Below are 10,357 nucleotides of genomic sequence, written 5' to 3' on the forward strand. Positions count from 1 at the left end.
AAATGCTTTCTCTATAGACGACAATGCAATAAATTATATTTAATAACGGATCATGGAAAAATAGGGGGAAAACTAATTGGAAACTAAACAACCTAATTTTAAAGAATGTGTGAGTTAAAGAGCAAATAAAAGAAACATTCAGTAATTTCATTAAATAAATTGACAATAATGAAACAACTTATTAAAACCTATGAATTACAGAAAAGGCTGTAATCAAGAAATATTTATCTCTACAAATAAAATAATTTTTATACATCACTAACAAAATCCAACAGCAAGAGATACAAAGAGAAATTAAAAATAAAAATAAAATAAATAAAATAGGGAAAATAAAAGGGAAATAAAAAAGGAAAAAAGCAGATCAATTAACTAGGTATGCAATTAAAAAACTAGAAATAGAACAAATTAAAAATCCTTAATTAAGCACTAAATTGAAAATCCTAAAAATTAAAAGTGAAATTTATAAAATTGAATGTAAGAAAATTATTGAATTGATAAATAAAACAAGGAATTGGAATTATGAAAAAAATAAAATAGATAAACCATTGGTAACATGATTTTTAAAAAGAGAGAAGAAAATCAAATTACTAATATGGAAAATGAAAAGGGTGCATATACCACTAAAGAAGATGAAATCAAAGCAATTATAAGGAGTTATTTTACCCAAGTTTATGCCAATAAATCTTTTTTTTTTTTTTCAGGTTTTTTTTTTTTAAAGAACATATGCATGGGAAACTTTTCAACATTGTCTCTTGCACTCAATTCTGTTCTAACTTTTCCCTTCTCTCCCTCAACCCCACTCCTAGATGACAGGCAGAGTCATACATTTTAAACATATTAAAGTATATCTCAAATACAATATATGTGTACAGATATGTACAGTTCTCTTATTGCACAAGAAAAATCAGATTCAGAAGGTAAAAATAACCTGGGAAGAAAAACAAAATTGCAAATAGTCCATATTCAATTCCCAGTGTTCTTTTTCTGGAGGTAGCTGATTCTGTTCATCACTGATCAATTGGAACTGAATTGGATCATCTGTCAAAGATATCCACTTCCATCAGAATACATCCTCATACAGTATTGTTGAAGTATATAATGATTTTCTGGTTCTGCTCATTTCACTTTGCATCAGTTCATGTAGGTCTCGCTAGTCCTCTCTGTATTCATCCTACTGGTCATTTCTTATAGAACAATAATATTCCATAACATTCACATACTACAATTTACCCAACCATTCTCCAATTGATGGGCATCCATTCATTTTCCAGTTTCTAGCCACTACAAACAGGGCCGCCACAAATATTTTGGCACATACAGGTCCCTTTCCCTTCTTTAGTATCTCTTTGGGGTATAAGCCCAGAAGTAACACTGCTGGATCAAAGGGTATGCACAGTTTGATAACTTTTGGGGCATAATTCCAGATTGCTCTCCAGAATGGTTGGATTCGTTTACAACTCCACCAAAAATGCATCAGTGTGCCAGTTTTCTCGCATCCCCTCCAACATTCATCATTATTTTTTCCTGTCATCTTAGCCAATCTGACAGGTGTGCAGTGGTATCTCAGAGTTGTCTTAATTTGCATTTCTTTGATCAGTAGTGATTTGGAACACTTTTTCATATGAGTGGAAATAGTTTCAATTTCATCATCTGAAAATTGTCTGTTCATATCCTTTGACCATTTATCAATTGGAGAATGGCTTGATTTCTTATAAATTATATAAAAATATATTTTGGAAATGAGGCCTTTATCAGAATCTTTAACTGTAAAAATGTTTTCCGTTTGTTGTTTTCCTTCTAATCTTGTTTGTATTAGTTTTGTTTGTACAAAACATTTTAAGCAATGAAGTATTTTACTAGACTTTGACCCTAATAATCATATAGTCATTAGAGGTGCCAGTTGGCTCAGTCATTGGCCAAAGATTATAGCAAACACCTATGTGTCTGGCATAGGAGGATCAATAGTAGCTAGAATTAGTGCTAATCCCTTTGAAGGGTATTTGAAGGGAATTTGAAGATAAGACAGAGTTTTTATTTCTTTTGTGGTTGAAAAAATCCCCATCAATCTGTGGGGAAGAGACATCTTACAAAGTGAAAAAATTCAGGCCTTATTAAATATAGTACAGGATATGTGCCAAAATGTTTGTGGCAGCCCTGTTTATAGTGGCTAGAAACTGGAAAATGAATGGATACCCATCAATTGGAGAATGGTTGAGTAAATTGTGGTATATGAACATTATGGAATATTATTGTTCTGTAAGGAATGACCAGCAGGATGAATACAGAGAGTCTTGGAGAGACTTACATGAACTGATGCTAAGTGAAATGAGCAGAACCAGTAGATCATTATATACCTCAACAACGATACTGTTTGAGGATGTATTCTGATGGAAGTGGATTTCTTCGACAAAGAGACTTAACTCAGTTTCAGTTGATCAAAGATGGACAGAAACAGCTACAACCAAAGAAAGGACACTGGGAAATGAATATAAACTGTTTGCATTTTTGTTTTTCTTCCCGGGTTATTTATGCCTTCTGAATCCAATTCTTCCTGTGCAACAAGAAAACTGTTTGGTTCTGCACACATATATTGTATCTAGGATATACTGTAACCTATTTAACATGTATAGGACTGCTTGCCATCTGGGGGAGGGGGTGGAGGGAGGGAAGGGAAAAATCGGAACAGAAGAGAGTGCAAGGGATAATGTTGTAAAAAATTACCCTGGCATGGGTTCTGTCAATATAAAGCTATTTAAAAAAATAGATATAATACAGGAGCACTTTGACCAAGGATATTTTCAAGCTTTTCTAAGTCCTTGGGATTCCCCTGTATTTGCTATAAAAAAAGAAATTTTGAAAATGGATAATGTTGATTGATTTGAGAAAAGTAAATGAACAAATGGAGACAATGGGAGCTATTCAGCTTGGGCTTCCATCTCCTACTCAGTTGCCTAGGATATGGCCTCTTTGGATTAAGGATTATTTCTATTTTATCCCTCTAGATATAAAGGATATGAAAAGATTTGCCTTTTTAGTGCCCAGCATTAATTTAGCTGAGCCTTATGAAAGATTTGAATGGACAGTTTTCCTACAGGGAATGAAGAATAGCCCTACTATATATCAAATGTATATGACTGCTGCTCTTACTCCAGTAAGAAAAGCATTTCCAAAAATTATGTTGTTACCACCATTATATGACATTTTGAGGAGAGACAGTGCTTTAGACTCACCACGCCCGCTTACAAAAGAAGCTCAAGAGGCTTTGAGAGAAGTTGAACTGGCTGTATCCAATGTGGTTGAAAGAGTCACTCAAAAAACCTTGGAAATAACAGTTTTTGTTACACAAGAGGCACCCACAGCAGTCCTTCATCAAGGAGACAGTATGATAGAGTGAGTTAACCTCCTAGCACAACCAGACCAAAGTCTTACTCCTTACCCAGTGCTTGTGGCTAGAATTTTATTAAAAGCCATTAAGAGAGTAGTACAATTATCTGGGATAAGATCTGACAAAATATACATCTTTTGTACCAATGCACAAATTGATGTGTATTGTGAAACCATCCCAGAGTAGAAAAATTTATTGGCCACAGCTCCAAACTTTGCACATGGGTCTCTATTAAAGATAATCCAGCTATTACATAATTAGCAATGGATTTTTGATGTAAACATAATATCTGATCCGGCCTATTCAGTTGGTGTGGGACAAAGAATTGCCACAGGCCAAATAAAATTTGTAGCTTCCAATATATATCAGTTTTTTGAAGAACTTTGAGAGCAAGTGAGAAAGCATTCCTGTAAGTATTACATCTTGTATGTCCACTTTTAAGTGGACTTTCAAATTCTATTTTTTATCATCAGGCTGCTAGTGCTTTACATTTTCGATTCGGGATAACAAAAGAGGAAGCCAGGAGCATAGTAAAAGCCTGTACAGCCTGCCTTCCTTTCCACACTCCTACACTTCCTCCAGGGAAAAACCCTTGTGATCTGAGATCCATTTATGGCAAATGGACGTTACTCATGTAAAGAAGCAGAGCATCCATATAACTCTGGATATGCATTCTCAGTTCCTCATGGCTTCACTCCAATCTGGAGAAGTTAGGCATGTGATCAGCCATCTTTATCATTGTTTTTCCATTGTAAGAGTCCCACATGCACTTAAGACAGGTAATGGACTGGCTTATACACCTTTTGTCTTTAGGTCATTCTGCACTGAATTTGGTATTGCCCGTTCCATTGGCATCCCATATAATCTGACTGGTCAAGCCATTATTGGACAGACAGGATGTGAACACGTGGGCTAAAGTCTTGTGCTTGCCAGCTTCTGTGTCGAGGCGTTCTGTTGAACAGGAACCAGAGAGATAGCGTGGCCGGAGACGTCCAAGACCAGGGATTTGGTAAGCTGGTAATCAGTGACCTCTGGGTGGGAGGTTACATATGGGTATAAAGGTGTTTATATGTATATGTGTATACATATATGTGTATTTTGTGTATATATACAATACATATATGTATTATATAAATATATCTGCATGCAATTGTAGCTTTCTTGGGGCAAGTGGGGGGAAAGAAAGGAGGAAAAAAGTAAAAAGTACTCAACAGAGAACAAAAGAAAATCTACAAGGAAGCAAAGAAATGATGGATAGCTTGAATGCAAGGTGTAGTTATTTATTATATAGGCTGTCATGAAATGGAAATGTATTGTTTTGTATTTTGAATTCTCTCTTATGTTCCGTGCCCATGGCAACGTTTTTCTTTTTTTTCTTTTGTATTTAAGTTTTAAATAAATAAATTTAAAATAAAAAAAGAGGAAATAGAATATCTAAATAAACCTATTTTAGAAAAAAAGTTGAACAGGCCATAAATGAGCTTCTTAAGTTAAAAAGGAACTGGGTAAATTTACAAATGAATTTTATCAAATATTTAAATCAAATATCAAATATTCAAAAGACTAATTATAATTGTTTCAGCCATCTTAAGAACTCAAAGCATATGAGCCCTTTGATCTCAGAAGCAAGATGAATGAGAAACAGGAGACTCACAGAGTGTAAAAAGAGCTCCAGTTTATTATGCTGAACAGCACTGTTGATATACATTTTTGCAAGCGTAATCAGCGTGTGGACAGTAGGCAATCCCCAATCACCATTCAGAGAAGTAGCTCATGGGCATTGTCTATGCATGGTATCTGCCAATTAGAGGAGAGTCGATACAGCAATTAAGCAACTTACTCACAGGAGAGAGGGCCTGTTAGGTATCCTGCTCAAGAGCCACTAGCTATGACCTTCAGTCTCAGCCATTCCCATGATCACAAATCATTGCTCCTTGCTTAACAAGGGCATTTCTGCAACATGGCAGAAAACTTATTGTGCACCAAAGATCGAGGTGGCCCCGGTACTCCCTCTCTGTAGAGTCCCATAGTCTATCATCTAATAATAAATAATTTGGAATAATAGGCAAGGAAGCTGTCCTACCAAACTCCTTTTATGAAAAATATGATACTAATACCTAAACCAGGAAAAGTAAAAACAGAGAAAGAAAATTATAGACCAATTTCATTAATGAATATGGATGGAAAGTCCTAAATGAAATGTTAGCTAAAAGATTATAATATTATAAAAATTATACATAAAGACCAAGCAGAATTCATACTCGAGAGATGGCTTAATATAAGTAAAACTATTAATGTAATTGATCACATCAACAATAAAAGGTGATAAGGTAGACCAGTAGAATATAGTATATATACAAGCTACAACAACAAACTAATATAGTTACTCAGTGTTTGTCAAGTATAAAGACTTAAGTTTTAAGGATAATAATTTATTATTTGGTTTTAAAAAATTGTTGGGGAAGCTAGAAAGTAGTCTGGCAGAAATTTGGCATAAACCAATATTTTATACCATGTACCAAGATAAGATCAAAATGGAAAAATGACCTAGATATAAAAGGAGACAAGAAAATTTGAAAAAATGCATCATATTACCTATTATCAGACTTATGGATAGATGAACAATTTATGGAAAAACAAGAGATGGAGAGTGTTGTGAAGTGTAAAATGGATTTTTTTATTTATTTTATTTTTAAATTTTTTATTAAAGCTTTTTATTTACAAAACATATGCATGAGGGGCATCTAGGTGGCGCAAAAGTACCACTCCTGAAGTCAGGAGGACTTGAGTTCAAATTTGATCTCAGACACTTAACACTTCTTAGCTGTGTGACCCTGAGCAAGTCACTTAACCCCAATTGCCTCAAAAAAAAAAAAAGAAAGAAAGAAAGAAAAGATTTGGACTTATCATGGAAGATGCTATCCACTTTTAGAGAAACAGATGATAGAAGGAAATAAACATAGTATGATTGTCTTACATGTGTAAGATATTTTAGATATCTATGTTTACATAAATATACATGTATAGAAGTGTATTTATACATATATATTTGTGTATACATATACACACACATAAATATATCTCTATGTTTAATTATAGCCTTTTGGTTGGAGAGGGAGGAAAGAAAAATAAAACGAGAAGTACACATCAAAGAACAAAAGAAATCCAATAAGAAAACAAAGAAAAGCAGGGCAGTTTTGAAAACATGTAGTATTTATTATTGTTTTATATTGAATCCTCTCTTATAGTCTGATATATACATGGTAATTTTTTTCCTTTTCTCATTTTGTATTTAAATAAAAAATTTTAAAATTACACCAAAAAAATTTTAGTGGCTTAAAACTGCACTAAGACTTTTGTGGATACCCTGTTTTCCTTGTATTCCATATTCCAATCATAAAAGAGAAACAACATGGTGTAATGGATAGAGGGCTAGTCTTTTCCATCAAGAAGACCTGGATCTAAATCCTGCTAATGACATGCTGGCTGAGTAACCATGAATAAGTCACAACTTCTCAGTATTTCACAAAACTCTGAAATTAGAAGTTGCCAACGATAGTCTTGGAAGATTCCATACTTCAGGTTACCTATACTGATTAAATTCCAGGTCAAGATAACACTTCTACCCCACCTACTAATATAAACAAATTATTCCAAAATTTTTTTCACTGACAATTTTAATAGTCAAAATATTTGGTAAAGGAGATGATGTGACTTAGTGGAAAGAACATAAAATTCAACACAAGAAGCCATGTGTTTGAATTTTAGCTTGGTGATCTGTGTGTCTCTGGCCTTGCTTCATTTATAAAATGAGTTGGTTGGACTAGATGATCTTTAAAATTTCTTCCAGTTCTAAATTATTTGATTCTATGAATTAGGCAGACATGAATATGTGGTTCATAAATATAGGTAGACCCCTTCCCCCTTTTTTTTCTTTTAATAATATCCTTACCAGATAGTGGCAGCATTGGAAGTTTTGGATTATGAGTTTATGATCAATTTAATAAGCCATTGTTTAACAGACATATTTCACAGACCGTTTTTTTTTCTTTTTTCCTTTCCTTTTTTTTTTTTTTTTGCAAGACAATTGGAATTAAATGATTTTCCCTGAGTTACACAGTAAGTATTAAGTGTCTGAAGCTGAATTTGAACCAAGGTCCTTCTGACTCCAGGGCTGGTGCTCCTCATAGACCCAATATAGGCATCAGAGTGATCACAAAGAACATAGTAAAGAATGCAGTCAAAGGAACAGTCATAGATTGTTTCTGAAGCTGTTGATGAAAGAGCCAGCACAATTTTCTTTTTTTTCTTTATGGTTACAAAGGCAATAAAATTTAAAAATTGCCTAAGAGAAATCACCATTAACATTGGTTATTGAACTTGGATTCCAATAGCAATTATATTGAACTGCTGTTGGTTGTTGGTATTTCAATTGTTTTGAATTGTATCATCTTTTTTTTTTTTATACATATGTATACAATTATCTTGTGCACAAGAAGATCAGATCAAAAAGGAAAAAAATGAGAAACAAAATACAATTAAAGCAAACAACAACAAAAGAAGTGAAAATGCTATGTTGTGATCCACTTTCAGATCCCACAGTCCTCTCTTTAGATGTAGATGGTTCTCATCATCACAAGATTATTGGAACTGGCCTGAATTGTCTCATTGGTGAGAAAAGCCATGTTCATTAAAATTGATCATCGTCTAATCTTGCTGTTGCCATGTACAATGAAATCCTGCCAACACAATTTTCAATACCACTAGGAAACACAACAGAAATGCTTTCCCTCTTGTGTAAAATAAGAGCTCTGTAGCCTTATGGACAAGACTGGTCACTGTCCCTTGAGAAAGATATAACAGAAGCTTCCAGTAAAAGTAAGGAGGAATGAATGGAAGGAGGTATGGGAAAAGGAATGTTCTTATGAGGATAAACAAAAAGACTTTTCAGACTAGAAAAGCAAAAATGGGGTACAATTTAGTACTGATTAATGAATGAATAAAGGACTCTGTCAAATCTGGAAATACTAAGACAGAAAAGGAGTTTCTGATTCTGACCAATCCTGTGATTGCTGTGAAGCTGGAGAGAAAGTGGGAAAGTAGGGACAGATAAAAGGAAAATCCTCACAATGAGCAGTAAATTATGGAACTTTTTTATTTAATCAGACTAATTTCAGAGATGTCAAATATGACATTCCTATGTCATTCCTATAGCATATGGCTGTGGCATTCCTAAATGCAGCCTAAACCAGAATAAAATATAATTGGGAAATGTTTAATAAAATAAGTAAAAATATGATAAAACAGATAATATTACACTTTAAAACTGTCAATATGTGAACCATAGGGATTCTTATGTGATGGCTTAATGGCCCTGATTTTTATTTCAGTTTGACACCATTGATTTAGGGAATTCTCTGTGGGAGAACTATCAATGGAGATCTTTAGCTGGTCTGTAACTTGAAGACTTCAAGACGGGATCTTTAGTTATTGTTTTTTTTTTCATCATGGACTTCTCTGGTATTCTGGTCTACAGCACACCTCTCAAATTTATTTTTAAATAATTGAAGGAAAAGCTAAATTTCAGTTAGAAGTTAGTAAAAGTAAAGGTATCTACATTAATCTATATGAATGATTGAGACATCTGGATAGCATGATGGAGAAAGAGTGCCAGCCCTGGAATGAGGGACACTTAATCTTCCTCATTAGTTCAAATCTAGCTTCAGATGTTTACTAACTACATGATCCTGGGCAAGTTACTCTTGACCCTGTTTGCCTCAGTTTCCTCATCTCTAAAATAAGCTGGGGAAGGAAATGGCAACCACTACAGTGTCTTTGTCAAGAAAACCTTAAATGGGGTCACAGTCATACATCACTCTATGTATGTATGTATATACATACACATATGCATATATACATGTACACATATATGTGCATACTATATGTTATATATGTATTTATATATCCCTATTCAAGTTCATGAACCTCCTGAAGTCCATTCACAAACCCTGGGTTAAGAATCCCTCTTCTAAAGGGTTAGTTGTTTATGGAACTCAGAAGTTAAATGACTTGCCCAGGCCACAAAATCAGTATATACGAGAGGTATCTCAACTCTGGTCTTCTTGATTCTGGAATTGGTTCTCCATACAACAACTCATAAAAACAAAAATGTGATGGTTTGGATATATTTTTGAAGGAGAGACCCAAATGTGGTATAATGGAAAAAATAGAGTCTCAGGAGTTTGGAACCCTGGACAGAGAATTGTAAAACTTGGATCCAAATCCTGGTTTTGTATGTAACTATGTAACTTTGTACAAGTATCTCAAGTGTTCTCAGCAGTAACCTAGCACACCTCCAACACCCTGGATAGTGGTAGGAAGAACAGAGTAAAACTTGTGGGCTGTTGGATTTCCTATTGGGTGGCTGGTTACATACAGCTTCCAGGTTCAAAAGTGTTTTGTGGTACATATTTGCCTTTTATAATTATCCAGTAGACACAATTAACTCAAAGAAAAAATGGTACACTGGAAGACAGTAGCTGTAAAACATTTGCATATATTTGGGGTTCAATCTTCCATAAATACATTAAGAGAGCACATATCTAGAGTTCATTTATCCTTATATCCTTTTCTTCCTGTGATAACATGCTTTTCTTCCAGCTGCAGTATCTAATGAGTTCATTGTACATCTGGGTCTTATGGATATATTCCTCTCTGAAGCTTCATTTTCAATTGCCAGGGCTTATTCAATCCATAGCTGGCTTTTTTCTCTTGTTAGGGGTTACTCTCCTCTGATCTACTCCAACCACTGGTTTTCCCTACTCATTGGGACATTCATTTTGCCTCTCCTTGCCTCTTATTGGGGCAGTCATTCTGATATGAAATGCAGTGGTGGAAATGAAGGAATCCCATCCTCCCTAGAAGAGATGCTAGGAGAAAAGCATCCCTCAAGATATAAATATATATATATAT

This window comes from Antechinus flavipes, chromosome 2 (genome assembly GCF_016432865.1).
Source record: "Antechinus flavipes isolate AdamAnt ecotype Samford, QLD, Australia chromosome 2, AdamAnt_v2, whole genome shotgun sequence".
NCBI lineage: Eukaryota > Metazoa > Chordata > Mammalia > Dasyuromorphia > Dasyuridae > Antechinus > Antechinus flavipes.